Source organism: Aulonocara stuartgranti, assembly GCF_965226115.1.
Source record: "Aulonocara stuartgranti genome assembly, chromosome: 23".
Lineage (NCBI taxonomy): Eukaryota > Metazoa > Chordata > Actinopteri > Cichliformes > Cichlidae > Aulonocara > Aulonocara stuartgranti.
Genome location: NC_138958.1, coordinates 20,229,440 through 20,250,616, shown reverse-complemented (window position 1 = coordinate 20,250,616; position 21,177 = coordinate 20,229,440). Strand labels below are relative to the sequence as shown.

Genomic DNA, 21,177 nt, shown 5'->3' with positions numbered 1-21,177 from the left:
CCTGTAACCTAAATGTCCGTAACAAGACACGGTCTTGTCTGGTCTTACTGTGGAAATGTTCCACCCAGTGTTGCCAACTCCTCAGTAAGGAAAATCACTATTGGCTGTCCGAAAAGTCGCTAGAAGTCGCCAAATAACGTCATCGCCTAATTTGCATAATTGGTCATGCTACTGTAATTGTAACCTACGTTGTTGGAGAGAGAAATAACATCGTGAAAGAGACATAAAGTGAGTAAAAAACGTCCTAAATGCAGTTAGAATTTATTTAGAACTACAAATTAAATTTATTTTAGAAATTATTGTTTTTTAATGTCACAATTCCAACCCTGCTCCTTTATCCGGGCCTGGACCGGCAAAAGTGACCCGAAACTGGCACTCTGGTGGAGTTACTTTGTGTGTGAGAGTGTGTGTTTATAAGTAGTTTTAAACCTTGTGATCCACAAAACAGCATAACAGTAAAAGAACTGACTGGTTATAGTCAGTGCGGGAGCAGCGGCTTCGCCCATGCGCGATTCATTTGCCGTTTGAACTCACAGGTGTGAACGTCTTCTGCCCTGATAGCAGCTGGGGGAGGACTATCCTCCACCTGTGAGCGCTTTGGCACGGGCGAGGTGCCCAAGGCAGCACCGCTGCTTGTTGAGCGTAAGAGCGATACGCGTTTTCACGTCAAAAAGTCGTCATAAATAAGTCTCCAATAATACCGGAAAAAGTCGCCAGATTTGTCGCTAGTCGCTTTTTAGAAAAAAAGTCGCTAAGGGGGTCTGAAAAGTCGCTAAGTTGGCAACACTGGTTCCACCCTCTTACCCGTCCTTCCTTCAGAGGAGGAGTCTCTCATTCAAGGGAAGAGCTCACATGTTCCAGTCTTTCCCAGTGAGGAGTGCAGAGTCATCGTCTTCTCCTGTGTTTAAATAAACTGTAAGCTTTTATTTTATTTTTTTATTTCACACTTTAATTATTTAATGCATGTAGCAATAAGACATAGGCACAATGGTACTTTAACAATGCTAAAGTCTGTAATGTTTGTAAGTTGTTCGACTGGAACTTTTGTCTGTGAAGGTTCTCAGTCATCCAGGTCATCGTAGTCAAAGGAGCTTGCAAAGAAAAGCGTCTGGACTTCTTTAAGTTACTTGAAGACGTTTCACCTCTCATCCGAGAAGCTTCTTCAGTTCTTAGGTCAAATGGTGGAGAGTCCCAGATATAAACCTAGTGGGAGTTTCCCCCCACAGAGGGACAAAAGGACCCCCTGATGATCCTCTAATCGCCTGAGCCAAGGTGTGAAACTCCCCAGACGCCTTAACGCCCACTCACATCCTGGGCCATCTGACCTCAGGAATTCGCATGATAAGGTGGGGCCAGGTTTCACAATGAACACACCAGAAACTCTGGCTGATTGGGACCCACACCCAGTTTCACACCTTGGCTCAGGCGATAAGAGGATCATCAGGGAGTCCTTTTGTCCCTCTGTGGGGGGAAACTCCCACTAGGTTTATATCTGGGACTCTCCACCATTTGACCTTAGAACTGAAGAAGCTTCTCGGATGAGAGGTGAAACGTCTTCAAGTAACTTAAAGAAGTCCAGACGCTTTTCTTTGCAATCTCCTTTGACTGGAACTTTTGGATCACTTCTCTTACTGAGACAAGTTTAAAATCAATGTGAGTACATTAAGTTTAAATCTAGGTTATTTCATATTACACTATGCTGATTGTTTACGTGTCAGCGGCTGAGAAAAATACTTATAAATACTACATATAACAAAGTATTTTCACACTGTGATGCTTTGTGGAAGTTAAACACACCTGGCGAAGGGCCAGTTTGGCTTTAGGGCTCTTCAGCACACAGCCTCTCTGTGCTGGTGTCATTAGTTTCGTTTCCTCTAAGGCTGGAACCAAATGGAAACTAAAAACTTAATTCAGCTTAATGAAATGAAAACAAGATGCATGATGAGAGGTGTGATACAGAGAGGATCCGACCTGACACCACACACATCAGGAAGGATGAAGTCTGCAAATGAAACATGGTTTTTATTTACCTAGTACACATTAGTAACTGCAACCAACTGCTGGCTGTGCCTGGCTTTAACGATCAGTCTCTCTCATGGCAGCAACTCTGGTATCCTGATATATCCTTTCACATCTTGTTAATGTATTTTTTTTCCTTTTAAATGTATTTAAAACATTGTGTTCTACTGACTAAATTGAATTAAATTGTCATGATATATGTAGATTTGGTTGAACCAAAATAAACGTATTACGTGGAAAACCTGCCATCAATCAAATTGAGTTCATCCAATGACTAATTTTTATGAGTGTAGGAGGCAAAAAGCTGACAGCGTGGCTCATACGGGTGAGTGAGGGTTCCTGCAACATGATTTGGTTTGATTTGCATGTCACTGAGTGAATGAAGCACAGCAGTAGGATTGTGACACACGACCCACAGATGGACACTTCTGCGTGTGTCAGTTCAACAGTGCTTTATTTACAATCAGGACTGTCCCTGCAGTTTCTGGCTCCTGCCCCTCCGTCACTCCTGTTGTCACTCTACCGCTTCTTCTCACTGCAAGACATAAGAAAAGTCTCTCCTCATCAAGTCATTTCCGCACACCTGTTCCTTCCCACCTCTGCGCCGCCCTGTGAGCTCGCTGTATCACCCCTCCTCTGCAGCAGGCCAAAGACCAAGCCCCCGCCACAGCGATGTTTCATATATTTGGTCACCAGGTTTCACACATCTCAAGAAGGATTTAGTCCCACTCCTTTTTACAGAAACTCTCTAAATCCTTCAGGTTTCTTCCCTGCTGACTGGCATCTTGAAGCTTCAGCTCTTCACAGATTTTCTATTCTGAGGTCCTGGACCTTAATTTACTTCTTCTTTAGCCACATCTGCGTTTCTTAGGGGTTATCCCCTGGGTCATTGTCATGTTGGAAGGCTTTATGGTGCACGGTCTTAATTGGCTCCTTGGTGCAAGGAAGTTGTCCTGTGCTCTAGAAAGAAAAAGACTCAAAAATAAATAAGACTGTGTTTGCAATAAATTTAATAATACAATTGAAGATGTGACAGAAGAGTGCTAAGGTCTGCAGATCTACAAACACGCTGTGTTACAACATGTTTGAAGGCAACTGGGACAGAGCCAGACATCAGAAAGGCATTAATTAGACCAGTGATACATGGCTCAAGAGTAGACCTATTAAAAACATCCTTGAGGAGACAGGGTAGGAAGCTGTCACCTTAACAGATCAGCACACATGCTGAACTATTTCAATTAAAAAGGAGAGAGACACCTGCTCAAAGTTCACAAAGAAAACTGGGCAAACAGGATGAACAATGTGATCTAAGACAGGATCTGAGGGGAAAGACCTGATAGGACAATTCGTTTTTTTGATTTTTTTTAAATGTGGAAAACTTTTTCATATGTTTGCTGGGTTTTTCTCTGTATGTATTATTGTAGGGTCTACCTTACAATATAAAGCACCTTGAGGCATCTGTTGTTGGGATTTGTGTTATATAAATAAAAGTGAATGAATAAGAATAGAGTGCGATAGAAGTAGAATCCCAAAGCAGCTTAAATAGCTCTACAATCTGAAAATCTCCTGTGGTGTTCAGTTCTAGAGCAAAGCTGCAGCAGACCGTAGAGGAGTGTGCTGATGGATTCGCCAAACCAAGCAGCTTGCTCAGCAGGTAGGAGCCAGAAGGCTATTTGACAAGATGTAAGTAAGACAAATAAACATGAAACAAAAAAGTCTTCGTAGAATAATAGAGCACTCTGTATTTCGTGTACAGACATTGTTTATGGTTTATTCACCAAAATACATAAACATACATACATGAGAGAGTTTAAGTTGGCACAGTTAAATAAGGCAACTTTTTTAAAAATAACTACATGCTAGTTGAAGCAGCCATAGGGCACCGAGAAGCACTGTGTAGGGACCGTACCTTGCTCAGGGGTACCTAGGGTAGCTATTGAGTGGATTAAAAAAACCCCAACCTTCCGATCATGGGGCCGCCACTCTACCTACTGAGCTATCCCTGCCCGTGTTTGTTAGCAGTTAAATTCTTTTTCTATAAAACGAGTAACTGTGTATTAAATTTCAGTGAACTCTAATTTATGTTTATTTACCTTTTATTTAATAGGGACAGTTCACTTTAACATAAGTACTTAGGTGCATCATGAATAAATACCCCGTTTTCTGCTGTGCAGGCTGATTTTTTTTATCTGCAGTTACTGGCAAGTTGACTGGAATTTATTGACAGTAATAATTCATAGATAAGAGCCAGAAGTACATGAACAGCAAAAGAAAGACCTACCTGTGTAACACATTAAATATTACATTAAATATATTTTAAATGTAAAATAATGTGAAGTTTTTGGGTCTCATCCATATGAAAATTAAATGCAAGGACTCCAGCACAAATCATTATGTGCGTGTGGTGTCATATCATTATTTTCATGCCTTTTTCTAAAGTTACTTGTTAGTTTTCTGCTTTCTATAGTTGTGTAAAGCACTTTGAGTGCTTGGGTAAAGTAGAAAAACACTGTATAAGAACTGTCTATTTACCATTTGCCAAAAAGAAGTGGGATACACTTATAATATAAATCCTTTATTTAGCTATGGACTGACTATATTACTTAAAAACTGGTACTATCAAGGTTAGACTGGCCTGCTGCAAGGTTCACTTTGATAAACTCCTGTAACACTGAACAAGTTTATCTGTTAAAATAATGATACATATAAGCAGACTTCACTACACTGGAGGTTTGCAGAGGCTACTCATAGAGAGTTAACTGTTAAATCTATGTTGGCTGAGCTGACTGAGTTACTAAACTTGTTATTTCAAAAACAAATCTACTATTTAAACAAAACAAAAACAAATTCTTCATTTCAGTTTATTATATTTCTTTCCACAGAGAAGGAGCTTGCCAGAATGCGAACACAGTTTGTGGAGAGGGTGACAGCAGAAAATCTCACACAGCTGCTTGAAGCCCTTGTAACAGACAATGTCTTGAATGAGTTGGAGAAAGAAAGGATACAGGAAATAAACCAAAGTAGAGCAGACAAGGCACGCGACTTCATTGACATCGTGAAGAAAAAGGGAGAAAAAGCCTGCAGGATAATGATCAGTCACCTTCGAACCATTGATCCTACAGTTTCCCGACAGCTAGGTTTGTCCTCTGGGCCATCTGTTCATTTAGGTGAGATCAAATATTTTGTTATTAATATATTATTGCGTTATTTGTTAGAGCACTAACCTTTGTCTGTTGTGTGTGTGTGTGTGTGTGTGTGTGTGTGTGTGTGTGTCCATTTATGTTTAACCATTTCCAGAAATTTCCCCTGGAAAGTGATCTGACTCTAATCCATTCTTGAGTTGCCCTCTTTGGCTTTTAGGTCCCGGTTCACTGATATTTCCCCCGATGAATGAAAATGATGTTTCCTTATGAGGGATTGTCCTGAAATGCCTTTTTATGGTGCTAAAACCTACTCCAGCTGGGGACTTCATTGTACTTCCCTTGGATTTTACTGTTCATGTAGACAATGACAGAGACCCGCAGGGCTGTAGCTGGGAGGAATGGCCTGTCCAATCTGAACTTGAATTGTGTTCTCTTATTGGACTGTTGTGGTTATCAGACTTTATCTATGAGGAACAGAACAGTGTTCACCATCTGGAAGACACCCAGGTCCAGGACAGTTGTAGGCAAGCCAAGAGGCTAAAAGAATAGAACTGTGGATACAAGTAATGGAAACTGGCATCCTCCCTCATTGGCTTTGCTTTAAAAAAGCCTTTTTTTTCTTTTAAATGTGCTATAGAATCAAAATTTATATTGACATTAAGTGGAAATCATGTCTCTATCTTAAATTTATGTTGTAGGTACATTACAACTGCAAACCTTTCCGAAACCCTACACAATAACTTAAGCCATAACTTGATATGCATCTCCCTAAAAATGTACCTACAACTTGTGCTGATGCAGCCTGCAACTACTGTGATTGGTCCATTTATTACTAGGGATGGGTATCGTTTAGGTTTTATCCGATACCGGTGCCAAACCGGTACTTTTGAAACGGTGCCGGTGCTTTAACGGTACTCAAACCGGTGCTTAAAGAATGGAGAACTCCAACTTTGTCCAAAAACCTCTCATGTTCAGCTGTTTTTTTGTAAAAAGATAACAATGTTAGAGCTATGGGGCATGTATGGTATCACTCTTGGCTGGAAGCAGTGCTTAAACAATGGAAAAAACACAAACTTTGTCCAAAAACCTCTCATGTTTAACTGTTTTCCACTTTTTCTTTGGTCATTTTAGCCTTTTTGGCCAGGGTGAAGGGAGTATCTGCCATCAAACAAGAAGACAGCCGCATGTAGCTATGATGATGTTTGCTAGTTCACCTTACATGCATTAATGTAATAACGTGGTTAGCCTACTCAACGTAAATTACACACGAACAACATTAAGCTACTCACGCAGAGAAGAACGGCTGCTGCTGCCATCATCATCATCATCATCTGTCATCATTTCTGCTACACTGGCAGGGCTAGGGGCCAGGACTCTATTCTTCGGGTTTTTGGGGGATGTTGCTCCGGGTCCGATAACTGGCAACCCACCAGTTAGATGTGCACAGAGTGAGGTCTCGCAGCAAGCTATCAAATACGGAGCATTTCTCGGCTTTTAAAAAAAACGCTATGCGTCGCCAGGTGTTTCATCAGATTTGAGGAGTTACCTCCTTTGACAGCATCACAGTATCATCTTAAAGCACTTGTTGCAGGCTGCTGAGTTTGCATATTTTGCTGTGAAGTACAGCCAGACTTTTGACCGGTCCTCCTTGGGCATTTTTAATCTGTAGCTCTGCTCTAAAAGAACGTACGTACCTGGACCCGCCTACTATCCTCGGAAACGTAAAATGATTGGCTAGAATCTAAAGTGTATCACAGCTCAGGAAAAAAAAGCACCGAATTAAAGCACCGAAATGTGCGCTGCTTTACGGTCTGGTTACTACCGTTTATGTCAGAACCGGTGCCATCATGGCACCGGATACCGGTACCCATCCCTATTTATTACTGTTGTTAACTTCTACGTATTTTTGGAGAAGTGGAAACTTTTGCATTTGCACAGTCTATATACACGCTGGAAATGGTACTGGCCACTTGCAAAGTTTACATTGTAGAATCTACAGACGTGTAGATCATGTATATGCATGCACCATCATCAGGGTTCGGCTGGGAAAGCCTTGGTGTCTCCACAAAAGAACTTGAGGTGATGGTGGGATGAGCATCTCCACTTAGACTGCCCCCATGGTTTGGACCTAGATAGGTGGCACAAAATAGATGGATGGACAACAAAAAAAGCTCATCCGAAATTGAATAAAACAACCACAACAGTCCAAAAATCATACATATTTGTGTGTTTCTTTTAGCAGCACTTGACAAGTGTGATCTTAAATGTAAATCTACTCTAAAGAACAAGTTCCAGCGTGTGTTTGAATACACAAAATGTTGTTTCTCTATTCTTTTAGGATTCCCCATCACGTGTCAGAATAAACTTAAATCTAACCTGAAGAAGAAGTTCCAGTGTGTGTTTGAGGGAATTGCTAAAGCCGGAAATCCAACCCTTCTGAATCAGATCTACACAGAGCTCTTCATCACAAAGGGAGGGACTGCAGAGGTCAATCAAGAACATGAGGTCAGACAAATTGAAACAGCATCAAGAAAATCATACAGACCAGAAACAACAATAAGATTAGAAGACATCTTTAAAGGCCCACCTGGAAAAGAACAACCAGTCAGAAAAGTACTAACTATGGGAGGGGCTGGCTTTGGGAAAACTTTGTTAACACAGAAGTTCACTCTGGACTGGGCTGAAGACAAAACCAACCAGGACATCCAGTTCATATTTCCATTCCCTTTCAGAGAGCTGAATGTGCTGAAGGAGAAAAAGTTCAGCTTGGTGGAACTTATTCATCTCTTCTTTACTGAAACCAAAGAAGCAGGAATCTGCAGCTTTGAAGACTTCCAGGTTGTGTTCATCTTTGATGGTCTGGATGAGTGTCGACTTCCTCTGGACTTCCACAATACAGAAATCCTGACTGACCCCAGAGAGTCCACTTCTGTGGTTTTGCTACTAACAAACCTCATCAAGGGCAACCTGCTTCCCTCTGCTCAACTCTGGATAACTACACGACCTGCAGCAGCCAATCAGATCCCTTCGGACTGTGTTGACATGGTGACAGAAATCAGAGGGTTCACTGACCCACAGAAGGAGGAATACTTCAAGAAGAGATTCACTAATGAGAAGCGGTCCAGGAGCATCATCTTCCACATCAAGACATCACGAAGCCTCCACATCATGTGCCACATCCCAATCTTCTGCTGGATCACTGCTACAGTTCTGGAGAATATGCTAGAAACCAGAAAGAGGCGAGAGTTGCCTAAGACTCTGACTGAGATGTACATCCACTTCCTGGTGATTCAGGTCAAAGTGAAGAAGGTCAAGTATGATGGAGGAGTTGAGACAGATCCACACTGGAGTCCAGAGAGCAGGAAGATGATTGAGTCTCTGGGAAAACTGGCTTTTGATCATCTGCAGAAAGGAAATCTGATCTTCTATGAATCAGACCTGACAGAGTGTGGCATCGATATCAGAGCAGCCTCAGTGTACTCAGGAGTGCTCACACAGATCTTTAGAGAGGAGAGAGGACTGTACCAGGACAGGGTGTTCTGCTTTGTCCATCTAAGTGTTCAGGAGTTTTTGGCTGCTCTTCATGTCAATCTGCTGGAAGAACAACAAACTGGGGCAGACTTCTACAATACTGCTGTGAACAAGTCCTTACAGAGTCCAAATGGACACCTGGACTTGTTCCTTCGCTTCCTCCTGGGTCTATCACTGCAGACCAATCAGAGTCGCCTGAAAGGCCTGCTGACACAGACAAGAAGTCCACAGACCAATGAGGAAAGAGTTCAGTACATCAAGAAGAAGCTCAATGAGAATCTGTCTGTAGAGAAAAGCATAAACCTGTTTCACTGTCTGAATGAACTGAATGATCGTTCTCTAGTGAAGGAGATCCAACAGGCTCTGAGTTCAGGAAGTCTCTCCACAGATAAACTGTCTCCTGCTCACTGGTCAGCTCTGGTCTTCACCTTACTTTCATCAGAAGAAGATCTGGATGAGTTTGACCTGAAGAAATACGCTGCTTCAGAGGAGGCTCTTCTGAGACTGATGCCAGTGGTCAAAGCTTCCAATAAAGCTCTGTAAGTTATATATATATTTTTAATAGGGGTGCAACGATATTCGTATCGATATTGAACCGTTCGATACAGTGCTTTCGGTTCGGTACGCATATGTATCGAACAATACAACTGTAATTTATTTTATCAATTTTCCTTCTGCCGATGCTGTCTGTGTTGAGCGCTCAGTGAATCTGTGTTCGACTACTCCGCCTAGGCTGCACTGTCGAGCGCAGATCCACTGAGCGCTCAACACAGACAGCATAGTCAGAAGGAAGAGCGCAGGGCAAGCTAGCGAGACAGAAGTTAAGCTCTCCTTACAACAGGCAAATTGAACGTCATTCAGATCTGGCGTTTGGAATTATTTTGGTTTTCATGTGACGTATGACCCTGAAGGTAAGCGAGTCATGGACTAAAGTAAAACAGTATGTTGAATGTGCCATGCAATGCTCAATTACATTGGTGTGAACTAGTGTGTTAGCGCAGTTAGCTCGTTAACGTGTTGGCCGTCTAGCCCCATGCACGGAGTGATCGGCGGTAGCTCGTTAACGGAGATTTGCCGTGTTGTGGTGTTAAGGTCATTTCAACGAGATTAACCTGAAAGCACTAGCGGGAACACAACGAATATGACTGCACATTTACGCCGACATCATCCTAGTGCAAAGACAAGTGGAAGCAGACAAAAAAAAGCAAGCATGCTACTAACTTTAGCCGAGTCATTTAGACAGCTGTTAGCACATGATTCTCCTTATGCTGCTGAGAATATAGCCCAGAAGAAGCGGATAGTATAGCTTTTATTTTGGAAAGAGACATTTCTCTGTAATAAACTCTCTTTTCCAAAGATGAGTGATTCCTCAATCAGATACAGGGCTTGCAATATCGCTAGCCCGACGTCCCGGAGCTAGCGATTTTTTCAGTCGGGCTACCAAAATCTATCTCTGCCCTGCCCGTCGGGCTATTGTAGGAAGGAAAAATATATGTCAATGCTTTTGCATTCTTTCGGAAATGTAGCTGGGTAATTATGTCATTGGCATCGGTGAGCCACTGTCAATATGTGACATATTGAAGTCGCGTTTGAATTTGCGCTTGTTTTTTTGCTTTCACTTTGCAATCGTGCGAACTGTGTATAGAGAGCGACAGCACTGATCTGTGAGTGATGATAATTTGTGCACCAATTCCTCTGACATCGTCTTATTAATCGTTAGCTTACTATGCAAACATGACAAGTGAAATCTCCCGCAGCAAGCTTAAACATGTGAGAGGTTGATCGCGCAGAGAATCGCTGAGCTTATGTGAGTGCATGTGTAAAAGCATTTCAGTTCTGCTGAGCCAAATAAGACAGGTCAGGGTGAAGAAGTGACAGCCAAAAAAAAGCTTACCACAAAACGGAGAAGTTATGACAAATCAGACTATAAGGCAAAAAGAAAGTGCAGCTTTATGGTTTCATGGACAAAAGAATTTCTGTGGCTGCAATATGATGAGCTAAATAACCAGGGCTGCACATAAGTGGTCCGCAGGTGCGCATTCGCTGTCAAAATAAAAAACACGCACAAGGGTTAGGGTTAAATTTAAAAACTGTACTTTTGAGTTAAAATATATATTTATAATTTTAATAAATGACAAATTAAAAAGGCATGAACATTGTTTTGTATCGAAAAAATATCGAACCGTGACACCAAAGTATCGAACCGAACCGAACCGTGAATTTTGTGTATCGTTGCACCCCTAATTTTTAAATGCATTGCCATCTTTATAAATGAATAAAAATGTACAAAATTTACATTACTATCTTTTCAGACTGAGTGGCTGTAACCTCTCAGAGAGAAGCTGTGACGCTCTATCCTCAGTTAGCCTGGAGTCCTCTAATTTAATTGAGCTGGACCTGAATAACAACGATCTGAAGGATTCAGGAGTGATGCTACTATCTTCTGGATTGAAGAGTCTGCAGTGTAATCTCCACATTCTCAGGTAAGAATTCAGCAGATTGTTTCAAACAAGAGCTATTTTCTGAAATTATCTGTCTATAAATATTTCTGCTTATCTAAACCTTCTGTCATTCTTAAACAACAAGACAGGGCAGCTTTACCACCAAGAATTTCCAGTTATCCCGTTCTGGCAGTTTAAAAATTCTGTCCAATTCCTCTTTTGGTTGCACATTCAAATATACATGTTTTAGAGAGACCTGTGAGACGCTGTTACATAAAACTGCATAGTGAAAACAAGGGTTAGGGGTAACTGATATACATTGAGGGGAATTAATTATGTGTTGAATTTGTACGTTTGTTCACTTACAGAAAAACTAATAGTTTATAATTTTATTGTCATTTGATTAAATGAATGAACACAGAATATCAACCAAAAATCCAGAAAAAAACACATTACATAAGAGTTATAAATTGAGTGAGATAAGTATTCGATCCAAAAGCAAAACATGACTTAGTATTTGGAGAAACCCTTGTTGGCAAAGCAGTGGAAAGATGTTTCTTGTAGTTTAGTCACTCGGTTTGCACACATCTCAGGAGGGGTTTTGTTCCAGTCCTCTTTAGAAAAACTCTCTAAATCTTAGAAGTTTCTTGGCTGCTACTTGGCAACTCAAAGTTTCAGTTCCCTCCACAGACACCAGACATTACCACAATCAATTTTAAATGAAACAAATCATATGCAGTTTAAGAGGAGACGTTCAGCTTTAATTCAGTGGTTTGAACAAAAATATTGCATAAAAAAGATGAGGAACTAAATGATTTTTTAACACAATCTTCTCATTTCAGGGGCTCAAAAGTAATTGGACAAATGAAATAATTGAAAATAAAATCTTAATTTCTAATGCTTGGTTGAAACCCATTTGCTGGCAGGAAAATGCCAAAGTCTTGAACTCATGGTGACCTACTTGGCCATTCAAGAACATTAGATTTCTTTGCTTTGGCTGTATGTTTTGGGTAATTGTCCATCTGTATTATGAAACACCACCCAATCGATTTGACTGCATTTAGCTGGATGTGAGCAGGCAGTACGACTCTGTACACCTAAGAATTCATTCTACTGCTTCTGTCCTGTGTCACATCATCAATAAACACTAGTGTCCCAGTTCCACTGGCAGCCATGCACACCCAAGCCACCACACTGCCTCTGCCATGTTTTATGATGTTGTATGATTGGATCATGAGGTGTTCCACACCTTCTCTATACTTTCTTCGTGCCATCATTCTGGTAGAGGTTTATCTTAGTTTCCTCTGTCCAAAGAATGATTTTACGGATTTTTACAGATTTTACTGGATTTCTTTTGTGTTTTTTAGCAAAGTCCAATGTAGCCTTTCTATTTTTAAGGGTTATGAGTGGCTTCCAGTGCTTTCTTTCTTTCTTTCTTTCTTTCTTTCTTTCTTTCTCAGGATGAACGAAACTGTAGAGTTCACTAGTCCTAGTATTGTAGCAAATTCTTGGATATGTTTTTTCTGTTTACATTAAACTATTCCAGATGAAAGTACCACACCTCAAAACAACTCCAGGCCTTTTATCTCCTTAACTGATTATGATGTATTGAAGAAATTGCCCACATCTGCCCATGACATAGCTTTTGAGTCAATTGTCCAATTACTTTTGCTCCCTTTAAAAACATGTTGGGACATGTTAAGGATGCTGAAACTCATACAGTGGGGCAAAAAAGTATTTAGTCAGCCACCGATTGTGCAAGTTCCCCCACCTAAAATGATGACAGAGGTCAGTAATTTGCACCAGAGGTACACTTCAACTGTGAGAGACAGAATGTGAAAAAAAAATCCATGAATCCACATGGTAGGATTTGTAAAGAATTTATTCGTAAATCAGGGTGGAGAAAAAGTATTTGGTCAATAACAAAAATACAACTCAATACTTTGTAACATAACCTTTGTTGGCAATAACAGAGGTCAAACATTTACTATAGGTCTTTACCAGGTTTGCACACACAGTAGCTGGTATTTTGGCCCATTCCTCCATGCAGATCTTCTCGAGAGCAGTGATGTTTTGGGGCTGTCGCCGAGCAACACGGACTTTCAACTCCCGCCACAGATTTTCTATGGGGTTGAGGTCTGGAGACTGGCTAGGCCACTCCAGGACTTTCAAATGCTTCTTACGGAGCCACTCCTTTGTTGCCCAGGCGGTGTGTTTTGGATCATTGTCATGTTGGAAGACCCAGCCTCGTTTCATCTTCAAAGTTCTCACTGATGGAAGGTGGTTTTGGCTCAAAATCTAACGATACATGGCCCCATTCATTCTGTCCTAAAAACGGATCAGTCGTCCTGTCCCCTTGGCAGAAAAACAGCCCCATAGCATGATGTTTCCACCCCCATGCTTCACAGTAGGTATGGTGTTCTTGGGATGCAACTCAGTATTCTTCTTCCTCCAAACACGACGAGTTGAGTTTATACCAAGAAGTTCTACTTTGGTTTCATCTGACCACATGACATTCTCCCAATCCTCTGCTGTATCATCCATGTGCTCTCTGGCAAACTTCAGACGGGCCTGGACATGCACTGGCTTCAGCAGCGGAACACGTCTGGCACTGCGGGATTTGATTCCCTGCCGTTGTAGTGTGTTACTGATGGTGACCTTTGTTACTTTGGTCCCAGCTCTCTGCAGGTCATTCACCAGGTACCCCCGTGTGGTTCTGGGATCTTTGCTCACCGTTCTCATGATCATTTTGACCCCACGGGATGAGATCTTGCGTGGAGCCCCAGATCGAGGGAGATTATCAGTGGTCTTGTATGTCTTCCATTTTCTGATGATTGCTCCCACAGTTGATTTTTTCACACCAAGCTGCTTGCCTATTGTAGATTCACTCTTCCCAGTCTGGTGCAGGTCTGCAATACTTTTCCTGGTGTCCTTCGAAAGCTCTTTGGTCTTGGCCATGGCGGAGTTTGGAGTCTGACTGTTTGAGGCTGTGGACAGGTGTCTTTTATACAGATGATGAGTTCAAACAGGTGCCATTCATACAGGTAACGAGTGGGGGACAGAAAAGCTTCTTACAGAAGACGTTACAGGTCTGTGAGAGCCAGAGATTTTCCTTGTTTGAGGTGACCAAATACTTATTTTCCACCCTAATTTACAAATAAATTCTTTACAAATCCTACCATGTGAATTCATGGATTTTTTTTTCACATTCTGTCTCTCACAGTTGAAGTGTACCTCTGGTGCAAATTACTGACCTCTGTCATCATTTTAAGTGGGGGAACTTGCACAATCGGTGGCTGACTAAATACTTTTTTGCCCCACTGTAAACCCTTCATCCAGTTTGAATGTGGATACCCTGAAATGAAAGCTGAGAGTCTATACATTATGTCCATGTCCATTATATATCTGTAATAGTTTTTAATTATGTCATTGTCCAAATATATATATATATATATATATATATATATATATATATATATATATATACATACATACACACACACACACACACACACACACACACCATAGTCTGTAGATTGGACCTACTTCCTGGAGGTATGACAACAGCATGCAATATAAGATTATTTTTGTCACAATATTGTGAGATTGTGGAGAACTTTTAACAGGAAGGTGCTGCATCTTGGGTAAAGATGATATATCTATATCTGTACATTATTAAATGTGTACACAACACACAACAATGTGAACCACAGTGAAGACTTGGACAATAACATGGGGCAATCACTGTCATGTTGTTTTGTGTGTCTGTAGGCTGTCAGGCTGTCTAATCACAGAGCATGGTTGCACTTCTCTGGCCTCAGCTTTGCGCTCCAACTCCCAACTGAGAGAGCTGGACTTGAGCTATAACCATCCAGGAGAGGCAGGAGAGAAGCAGCTGAAACAGCTGAGAATGGATATCAGGTATGGAGATGCCTGTTGAAATCACATACAGTGTCTAAAGGAGGAAGAAATACTGTCATGTTGTCAGGCTTTCTAAATCTGCTGTAGGTGTGGATGCGATTGCCTGTGTGAATCCCCGATTGACAAAAGTTTAACTCTACACTGTGTGTTTACCGTACCACCATTTTTCCATGCTGGATCTTTAAAAAAAAGATGAAATATGAAAAAAAAAAAGATTTACAGATTGCAGACCTCTTTGTAAGTTTGTGTGTGTGATTAATATCTCACATGTTGACAAAGTGCTAGCAGCTGAATTTGCATGATGACTAATAAGGGCCTTATTATTTTTAGAACAGGGTCCAAAGTCATTACTGTTATCATCCTCTCTTTTCTTCAGCCGTTTCACTTTGAACCTCACTGTTCATGCTATGAAATTTCTCCCACAGAAAACCTGATACCAAGAATGAAAGAGTTGAAAGTTTTTAATCAGAGGTCCCAAGTCATCTCTGAGTTCAGTGAGCGAGTTTAGAATTAGGTCGCCGTGTAATATGTATGTTTTAAAAGAGCTTTTTCTGGTATTTCAAATAAACTGACACAAGTGGACAAACATCTCTCTTTTCTAGAACACACTTTTACGTGTGCAAGCAATAATTGCTGCCATGTCAAATAAATATTGGTGCAAACAGCATGACGCAAACATTAGTACACCTGTTTGCACAGTTGATCTAAGTAGTTTTTTCATCCATATTTTGCAGCTTTAGAAAGGAACTTCCAGAAGTTTATATGCAAGGCGGTTAGTGCAAAAATATCAGTTCCCACATGTTACATGCAATCTTGCAAATCCTGACAGTACTTTGCTGTGTTTGGACTGAAGCAACACATTAGTTAATCTGGCCCTTAGGTGGTTATTTTTTTATGCACTCTGGCCATGATGAAAGCATTTATTTCTATTCCTCATTTACTATTACTATTAGAGAATAATAAACTATGTGTATGAGCCTTGTGTGCATGCTGAAAGAGACAGTGCTGGTCTGACCCTCTCCTCCTTTCAGGGTGGAGCCTGCTGGAGAACAATGGTTGACACCAGGGCTGAGGAAGTGTAAGTGTGTTTTTAATGTGATTCATGAAAACAAAGCAGCACACATTCAACCATCTTCAAACTGTCACATCACTCATCCACACCTCTGATGTCAGGAGTCGTCATCAAAGTGTCAATCAATGAACAGATGATGGATCAATAACTGCAGCTGGATTGTGTTTGTTCTCTCCATCAGATTCCTGTCCACTCACAATCGACAAAAACACAGTAAATAAAAACCTCAAACTGACTGACAACAACAGGAAGGTGACACATGTGAAGAAGATTCAGTCATATCCTGATCATCCAGACAGATTTGATGACTGTCCTCAGCTGCTCTGCACAAATCCTCTGACTGGTCGCTGTTACTGGGAGGTCGAGTGGAGAGGAGACATTGAAATATCAGTGAGTTACAGAGGAATCAGAAGGAAAGGACACATAACAGACTGTGGGTTTGGATCAAATGATCAATCTTGGAGTCTGAGGTGCTCTGACAGTGGTTACTCTGTGTGGCACAGTAAGCAAAAAACATGCAGCATCTCCTCCTCCTCTGTTTCTAACAGAGTAGCAGTGTATGTGGACTGTCTTGCTGGCACTGTGTCCTTCTACAGAATCTCAGACAATCTCATCCACCTCCACACCCTCAAAATTACAATTACTGAACCTCTTTATCCTGGATTTAGGCTACGGTCCAATACTGTATCCTCTGTTTCTCCCCCTGTTAGGCAAACTTTTGTTAGACTGTTAAAGATATAAGAATGCTTCTTCCAGTTATTTTTCTCCCTGCAACAGCATTGCTATGTAAAGCAGTGGTGCAGCACCAAATTCAAGAAAATAGATGAATTAAAGTGTTAAAAGCTTAAAACTTGTCCTGATGTTTGTAAGAAATTAGTTATTTAGGAAATTGCCATTAATCGATTACAATACCAAATGGAGTAAAATAAATACTTTTTTTCTGTAAATAAAGCCAAACACAATATTGGTTAGTTAATAGTGTAAAAGCCATATCTATAATTGTGTTTATTTATTTGAAGAAAAACACTGCATTTAAGACAAAAACACTGCATTTAAGACAAAGCTTGGGCTTGTGGTGGGTCCATTCAAAATAAAGGCCTGGCTGATTTGAATCATGTGACATCTCAAGTTGTGCTACTTTCAGGTCATTAACTCTTTGATTAGTCAATAATTATCTCACTAACTCTCATCTGCCACTTCCTGTAGACAAACTTCCTGTTCTAGGCTCCACCTCACCTGCTCAAGTGTGCCCAATCGTGATGCTACCTTATTGTCTCATCCCACAGCAAATTAAATGAATGATAAAACATAAGAATTTAATGATAGACAAATATATTTTAAACATTAATCAATAGAACTGTGTATGAATGTGTGCGTGAATGGGTGGATGACTGGATATGTAAAGCGCTTTGGGGTCCTTAGGGACTAGTAAAGCGCTATATAAATACAGGCCATTTACCATTTACCATTTAGAACTGAAAGAATAAAAAATTAAAAGAATACAAATGTTAGGTAAAACAAATTAAAGTGCTACTAGTATTTAAACAAAAAACGATGTGCAAATAGGAAATTAAAAATGGCTTCTGTCCTTAAGTTCAAATAAATCTTTAGATTAAATCCAAAACATTTTATTTTTCAGTTCAAAATAACACATTTCCAAAGTTTACAGATGATTTAGTTCATGAATTCAGGTTTACAGTGGACATGCTCTGGAGTGAGGCTTGCTGTTATCTTTGACATAATGTTATGTAAATATTGTATACAATACCGGCCATTAGAGCCATTTGAGAGGTGCATAAGCCTCTTTTCAGGACAAAGTCATCTATATGCCTTTGCTTACTAGTAAAATTCTAGTAAAACAGAATGTGACTGCCCACCCTATATGCTCACTGCTCCTCCTCGCTTGTTTTCATCAGCAGCTTTTGTAGGTCATCAGGGAAGTGGCTGCTCAGTGGCGCCCAGTCTTGTTTGCTCCTGGAGTTGTTCCTCCATATTAGCAGGGCTGTCTGGATTGCATCTAAATTTGCTTGCTTCAGTGTCATAAAGCTGTTGGATTTTGTTTGAAATAGTCTTTCAGCACGGCAATTGGAAAGTTGGATCACCTAACGCTCACTGGCACATTTTCTATCCCCCTATCTTCTACCAATGATAGTGCAGTCCAAAGCAATTCATTTTGTCAGAATTTATGACGTTTGTCCGATCGGTGATCGGTGCCTATGCAATCCCCAAAATGCGCTGGCATGATGTCAGGGCAGCATGGGTGCAAGAAACTTCTTTTGCCGATGCCCATGATGCCGCTGTTCTGAGAAACCGACCTACTTTGGCACATCGTTTCTACCCCTATTATAATTTGACGCGACTTCTGACTAATCAACCCCTAACCCCCTGTAAATTAGGGGTTTGTGTTACGCACAGCATATGCACAGAAACAACGGGTAGGATGGTTTGTGAGGTAGGATATATTCCCAGAACACCACCCTTGGTAACAGCCCATGTCACCCATATCAAAAACCACCACTTCGTGTCCCACAGGCTGTCTTGCAGGATGATTGGGAAAAACGGTGACCGACTATGGATTTTAAAGGTTGTATAAAGCACACTGTATATGCAATACAGTGTGCTTTATACAATACAATACATTTAATTTAACTGGACAATGGAATTAAGCTGTGTGTGAACTCTCATTTGTTTGTTGCCAGCTTGAGCCAAACTGGGAACAAGACAGAATTAGAAAAGAGTGTTATTAATCAGAAATGTATTACATATTTATGTAGCTGATAATTCTTGTCCTTTTATTTACAAGAATTTAATATAGTTTTTAGTACTTGGATAAGTTTTAGTGGATTCATTTGAAAAGTTGAGATTAAATGGCATGCCACCAGAATCCAAACTGTCATGGTCCTGAGTCTGAGGACTCAGTGTTTTGTGTTTCGTTATGCTTTTGTTCATTCCGAGTGTGTATTCTGTTGTGATTTTGCCATTTGTTAGGTTTCTGTTCTTTGCCTGCCTGCTCCCACTTCTCTGTGTTCCCTCTGTCTGTCCATGGTGTTATTGTGTCTGCTCATGAGTCTGCCTGTCATGTTCAGTGTCCTGTCTGATTCTCTGTGTCTGTTAGTTTCCTGTTTTATTCTGAAAGTTCATGTCTCATGTCAGTGTGTTCAGTTTTACCTCTCCCCTGTCTCGTTAGCCTTATTGCTCCCAGCTGTGTCTCCCTCCTGTGGCCCATTCCCTGATTACTCCCCGTGTATTTAAGCCCTGTGTTTTCCTGTGCTCTCTGTCACGTCGTCTGTTTAACGCCGTGTCCGTCTGCATCATTCTGTGTAACCTGGTGTTTAGTCTGCGTCTCTCCGCCATCTTTCATTGTGTATTTTGTTCCTCCCCCTGTGCGTGTTTGGTTTAAGTTGAGTTCTTTAGTTTTCCCCAGTTTAGGTTGGTTTACTCCCCGCTCTGCTCCTCCTGTTTTTGTCCCCTTATCACCTCTGCAAATAAATATTCACTCGCACCCTAGTCAGTGCCTGCATCTTGGATCCTTTACTCAATTCACCACACGACTGCTGTGCAGCCGTGACAGTACGACGCGACCACAAGATGGATCCAGCGGTCTTGGCCGGGGAGAGCGACCTCACACGTGCCCTACGCCTGGTGGACTGGGTAACCCACACCTCCAATGCACGAGCGAAGGTTGTGGGGATAAATGCCGTTGAGGCTATCCTGGCCGGAAATCCTTATCTCCACCAGGTCCGGGGATTTACAGACTTAATCGCTGAGCTGCATAAAGCCCGGGAAGCGGTGCAAGCTCGGGAAGTAGCGGATTCTGCCCAGCAACAATGGACTATGACCGCCACAAAGCATCCGTCTCAGATTCACCCACCGGAGGTTTCACGGCCCGACCCCCCAGAGGATTTTCCCTGCCTGTCGGAGCCGTCAGCGGTGGGGAGGAAACATTCGCGCCACCGGCGCTTCACCCCACAGCCGGATTCAGGGACTCCTGTGCAACCAGCTGTGGTGAGTTTTAAGGACGCTGGTGCTTCTGGGACTGTGTTTTCTGGGGCTGTTCATGGGGAGGGTAAAGACAGTACACGGTGTTTACCTACCTTCGTGGTAACTAACCTCTCACAAGTAACTGACTGTGTTTCATCCACTCCACCACCAACTCCAGTCTCACTTCAACCTGTACATCAGCCTTTAGCCAGTTCATTAGCCCAGCCTGCATCTATTCCATTAGCCCGGTCACCCGCTCCCTCCATACTGGACGCTGTGTCTGTGCCACCCATTTTGAACCCCGTTCCTAGCACCCATTTTGAGCGGAGAGACAAACGCATTAAAACCACTCTAGTTTCTCAGAAACTGGCTAATTTAGAGACTGTTACTCGCCCCAGGGCCTCCCCAGAGGCTGGGTCTCAGCCCCCAGCAGACTCTGGACCCCTGGCGGTCAAGAAGCCAGCTGAGGACCGCACCCAGCCGTCGCTGCCTGAGCAGACTCAATGCTCTGTGCAGCTGCAGTCTGCCATGTGTTTGCCAGAGGCCCGTGTGCCTGCTGGTTCTGTTCTGTCCCTGCCAGAGGTCTCCGCACCTGCTGGTTCTGTTCTGTCTCTGCCAGAGGCCCGTGTGCCTGCTGGTTCTGTTGCGTTCCTGCCAGAGGCCCGTGTGCCTGCTGGTTCTGTTCTGTGTGTGCCAGGGGCTCCAGTGCCCACTGGGTCTGAGACTGTTTTTGCTGGGGGGCCCGAGGAGCCCGTCCAGCCATCAGCTGCAGTCTCATCACCAGCTGCAGTCTCATCACCAGCTGCAGTCTCATCACCCTCGCCTGCTGCGGCCTCAGAGTCTTCGGCCTCGCCTGGTCCGGTTTCAGCATCTGCTTTGTCTTCATCCTCGTCTGGTCCAGCCTCCGTGTCTTCATCCTCGTCTGGTCCAGCCTCCGTGTCTTCATCCTCGTCTGGTCCAGCCTCTGCATCCTCGTCTGGTCCAGCCTCTGCATCCTCGTCTGGTCCAGCCACTGCTTCATCATCCTCGTCTGGTCCAGCCACTGCTTCATCATCCTCGTCTGGTCCAG

The 21,177-nt window shown here is 42.1% G+C and overlaps 1 pseudogene across 1 annotated transcript; it reads left to right on the top strand.

The window, feature by feature from the left end:
• Nucleotides 1–25: 25 nt before the first annotated feature.
• Nucleotides 26–16,977, top strand: LOC309700863 (NLR family CARD domain-containing protein 3-like; annotated as a pseudogene). Its single transcript, XR_014280817.1, has 8 exons — nucleotides 26–915; nucleotides 3,599–3,673; nucleotides 4,902–5,186; nucleotides 7,501–9,232; nucleotides 11,006–11,176; nucleotides 14,906–15,055; nucleotides 16,087–16,133; nucleotides 16,309–16,977. The product of XR_014280817.1 is annotated as an NLR family CARD domain-containing protein 3-like (transcript).
• Nucleotides 16,978–21,177: the final 4,200 nt, after the last annotated feature.